Genomic DNA, 5,057 nt, shown 5'->3' on the forward strand with positions numbered 1-5,057 from the left:
CAAGTTTCCTATTTAAGAATTTCTAATTCACAAGTTTCCTTTACTACCTGGTTTATGATTCATTTGGGTTGTCAGTCATTACTAAATCCACTTGGATCCTAAGAACAACTGTTTGTCATGGTTTGAGTATTTATGGTCACACTTCTATGTGCACAGAGGGATGATTTGAACTTTTACAAATAGTCTTTCGTCTCAGTTCTCTCTCTTCCCCTTTTTAGCCTGTTTTTTCCTCAACCAACTTCTTCTATCTACAATATATAAAAGATGTGGTGCTCATTAATACTTTTGAATTTTTCCTTTCTCACACTCAGTATTCATTTGAGAGTGTTTCTCAACTGTAATGTGATTGCAGGCTGACTTTGCAGGCAGACCGAGTGGATTCTCTCAGTGTAGCCATTGGAGTCAGGCTTGTACCACCTGCTGTTACATGAAATATTTGAATTGAGGATATAATGGGTGAATGGAGCAGAGGTACTAACTGGAGGGCTTATAGTTAAAACAAAGAGACTTGAGTCTTAAAAGTTTTGTTTAAGCCTTCAAATACTTAGTATTTACACACTACTTTTCACAGTTTGTCTTCATTAATGTTTATCATAGGCAATCATTTTAATTCTATGATGACTGATGTTTAAGAAAGAATGGCATTACAATTGCTTACAAAGAGCTTGGGCATGAAATGGCCTGGTTTTTTACTGATAACAAGAGACATCTTCTGTACTTGTTCTTCAATTCCTTCTTGACTTCTCTCTGTTCCTTTTCTGATGAAGATGAGATGTGAGCCTTCTAGATGATGATCTCAATTATTTGGATTGCTTGCTGGATCTTGAAAATGATGTCAGCCGACTTCCTATTTGTGATTTCTTTAGCTCGTTTTGTAATAATTTGTACTAATGCGTCATCAAGCAATCAGAGTTTCTTCTTGTTTATTAACTGCAAACCTAGTGAGTTAATCAGTCACCATAGCCCATACTGTCATTTGTCACATTGTCTCTCTATCCAAGGTTCTTCTTGGATTCAACATCCCAGTTTGCTTAACCTCTTTTAACTTCGACAGCATCAGTTCACTTCAACTCATAGATACAATGGACAGTTCCTCATCTTTAGTTTATTGCTTGAATAACCCCTTTTAACCTTGATAGTGTCTATTTATTCCAATCTAAATAAATAACAGATGTTTTTCAGCAGCTCTCTCTAAATCTCTATTTTAAATAACTCCTCTGTTATCCTTGATAGTGTCAGTTCTTCATAAACTAGCTATAAATTAATCACATGGCAACAAGTTTCTCAGCATGTATCCTTGAGCTGTCATTATTCTATAAACATTATTGCCTTGAAAATGTTTTATTATACTTCACTATTTTCTGTTTATTATTACAGTTACTTATATGAGGCATCCAAATATCTAGTGGTACCTCACAACTCCTTTCTCAGTTTTGCTCAGCCTTTTTTCATCTGCTGGTGAGTCACTTGCTACTTGGATCTGCACTTGTTCCGCTTGTAGTTCATGAGAAATAATTTGATGATGGGGACCATGGCTTCGCTAAAACCAACTAATTCTTTAATCACTCAAACATATGTAACTTCTCCATTGGACCTTGCATGTGCAGAAGAATCACTCACTGTAATCTTGACTAAAATAGTTCATAATCCCCCCTCCTCCAGCCCAAGATTTATATTGGTGGCTTGCCTCTCTGGTATTACCATCAATGTGCCACCATCTTTATCTAAGTTGAGTCAGTATGTGTTCACTGATGCTTCTCCTAATGAGTCGTCTCATCATATGAATGCACTCCAGCTTCAGATAGTCTGTTAGGCATGCTCATTGTTCTTACCCTTCTTTATGGATCATTTCTTTTATGCTCCATTTGAATAATTCAGTGTTGTTTTTTTGCTATGTTACCTGCCAAGAGGGAACTCAGTCCAAGACCCTATGCCTTGAAACCCTGGATCTTCTTTATTGTGCCAGTTCTCAGTGAGTTATGCTGATGCCACTACCACTAGATGTTTTGCTGAAAAATAAATAATTTTAACAATTGGAAATTTTTAATACATTATAAGTACATAAAATAAAAGTTATGGTTTATTTTTCTTTGTTTCAATGTCTTATATAAATCCTTACTTTTCTGTCATTGCAGCAGTTTCATCAATGAGGGAAGAATAGATAAATCAAGTGTGTCATTACAACTGTGCTTACTGTTTATAGTAACAGCACACTTCCATAGAGATGTTATTTGTAATATTTTAAACTGTTAAATATATTACATATAAAACTTTCTTTGTTTTTGAGTAAGTGTGGAATAACTCTCCAGCTAACCGTCTTGTTACCAGATTGTAAGTTTGTTGAGAACTGATATCAGTTTAATGTCTGTGTAGCTAAATTTTTAGATTTGCAATTATTTCTTTGCTATTGATTAAGATTTTTTCATTACAGTAACAGTAGATTTACTTATGTCTAGAAATCCCATAAGGTTGATTATCAGTTTTCTTATTGGTAGAAACTTCCATTCTCCTCACACATAATTGGATGGCTATTAGAAAGTTCTCTAGTATTGCACGATATAAGTTATTGTTGTATTTATTTTGTTGATTATTAGAAACTTGTATCAAACTGCTAGTTAATTTACTCATTAACACTTTAACCAACATGTAACCAGGAAGCTATAGCTACAATAACTTTAAATGCAAAAAGTATATCTTCATAAAATTTTCCAAGCTTTTAGTGAAAGTTGTAACTCTTTTCGTATGCAAAATAAAGTGTATTTACCAAAGAATTATTTATCATTGAATTTATGAAGTAACAATCTGAGTCAGACTTTCACTAGTCTGATTACAAGGTGGTTTACATGTTAAGGTTTGTTGTTTTTTATCACCTTACAGTTTTTACATCTAGTTAGCATATCCTTTAGAATTTCCTAAATGAGTGTCAAAAAGATTTTTTAAAAATTAAACCCCATATTTTGTTTGTTATTTTCTATAACCTAACACTGCACAAATTTGACCCATTTTACCATCCTTCTAATGACCAAACAATACATGATAAAATCTGCCATTTTTTCCTTCTATCAGGTCACCCCATAAGTAATGTCTGAAAGTGCATCATCATTTCTGTCTTTGTAGAAGGCTCTAATGGCTAAATTATATAGTAGGATGTGTATAAAAATACTTAGACAAATAACAGAAACTAACCTAACTTGACTTTTTCAGATCATTAATCAAATAAACCCTTATGAAGATGGATGTGTCTGAGGAGCACATTATGCATATAATGTTTTATGAATTTAAAAAAGGCAATTGTGCAGCAGAAAGTACATGAAACATTCAAGGTGTTTGTGGTGCAGAATCTCTTAATGAAAGAAAATGTCGAAGGAGGTTTCAGAAGTTCAGATTAGGTGACCACAGTTTAAGTGATGCGCCACATTGAGGTTGTCCTGTTGAGTTTAATTATGATTTACTGCTGTCTACACTTGATGAAGATTGTTCTGTATCAATTAAAGAGCTAGCACAGAAGCTGAATTCAACCCATTCATCCATTCATCTGCAACAGCTTGGAAAGCTTCGATAACCCTCTCCCCTCAAAATTGACAAAAACTACAAATGGCAATATTGATTTGGGCACCATGTGCAAGACAAACATCGCCTAACAGATGGACCAAAGATTGACACAGTTTAATACTTGAGTTGATTTTGTGTTTGTTTCAGTAATTTCTTATTACGACATATTTATTTTAAAAACTGCACGATCAATTATTTCCAAACCATATTAAATATTTGAACAAATTTTATTTATAGATGATATGTTGTTGTTTTTTTCCGTTTCTGTTTTTGTCTGTGAACGAGTGTAGTTGCTTCTATATAAAACATTGTCAAATTATTCTCTTCCATAATAGAATCCTTATAGTACCATTAAAATCTAATAATGTTTATTCAAACTGCTCCATATTAAACATTTGTTAAGAATTGTTTATGTGGACATTTTTCAAACATCTTCATAGTTTACATGCCGCAGTACCAACTATTAAATTGATATAGTTTATATGCAATAGTAATATCTCTTAAATTGGTATATATTTTATATTCATGGTAACAACTAGTAAATTGGTATTTTTATTATTTGTATATACTACTAATATTTTTTTTATGATAAACACATAACTTTATATTTTATATGCCGACACACAAAATGCATCATAAAGTAAGGCTCCAGTTCAATTGTAGAGGAGAGCCCTATGCCAAGCCAGCCTACCCACCATCATACACACGATACGTTTTTGAAATGACGCTCTTATTTGTTAGAAGTTTTTGGTTTGAATTCCGCGCAAAGCTACTCTCGGGCTTTCTGCGCTAGATGTCCCTAATTTAGTAGTGTAAGATTAGAGGGAAAGCAGCTAGTCATCACCACCCACCGCCAACTCTTGGGCTACTATTTTACCAACGAATAGTGGGATTGACCGTACCATTATAACACCCCCACGGCTGAAAGGACGAACATGTTTGGTGTGACTGGAGATCAAAGGATGCAGCCAAAGGTTATATATCGATTGCGTAATATGCACACCTGAGGGATATAATACATAAGTAAACGTGATATATACAGCTGAAAATTATACAACTGTTACATAATAAGAAAGCCAGAGGATGAATTGCTTGGGTACGTTTCTAGGCTGCTGTGTCGCCACATATCATCTCCTGTTTAAATTTCATCCTATTGTATATTTCACTTTTAGTTCACTATGTGCCCATTTGTAATAATATTTTCTTTTATTACGTATTATATCTCGGAGGAGCTTATATAAATATTATGTTACGTACTCTACGTACTACAAGTTGAAATAACCAGAAATTTCACTTAAAAGTTAATTAAATGTCGATATGTATAAAACTTATAATATTTTAATACACTCAACATTATTTCTTAACACAAGTACATTTTAATGTGTAAATAATAAAGCAATTAATAATAACGCTTATTACAAAAAATGGTTTATATACAAGAGTATTATAAACTTGCAAACAATACTGAGTCTCATACTTGGTCTGAAACTGAAGCTTAGATCGAC

At 33.2% G+C, this 5,057-nt stretch overlaps 1 long non-coding RNA gene across 1 annotated transcript; it reads left to right on the forward strand.

Moving 5' to 3' along the window:
- The first annotated feature begins 760 nt into the window (after positions 1-760).
- LOC143222826 (uncharacterized) lies at positions 761-2,771 on the forward strand. Its single transcript, XR_013012514.1, has 2 exons — positions 761-1,972; positions 2,136-2,771. It is a non-coding gene; the product is annotated as an uncharacterized LOC143222826 (long non-coding RNA).
- The last annotated feature ends 2,286 nt before the right edge of the window (positions 2,772-5,057 follow it).

The sequence above is a fragment of the Tachypleus tridentatus genome, chromosome 8, assembly GCF_004210375.1.
Source record: "Tachypleus tridentatus isolate NWPU-2018 chromosome 8, ASM421037v1, whole genome shotgun sequence".
Classification (NCBI taxonomy): domain Eukaryota; kingdom Metazoa; phylum Arthropoda; class Merostomata; order Xiphosura; family Limulidae; genus Tachypleus; species Tachypleus tridentatus.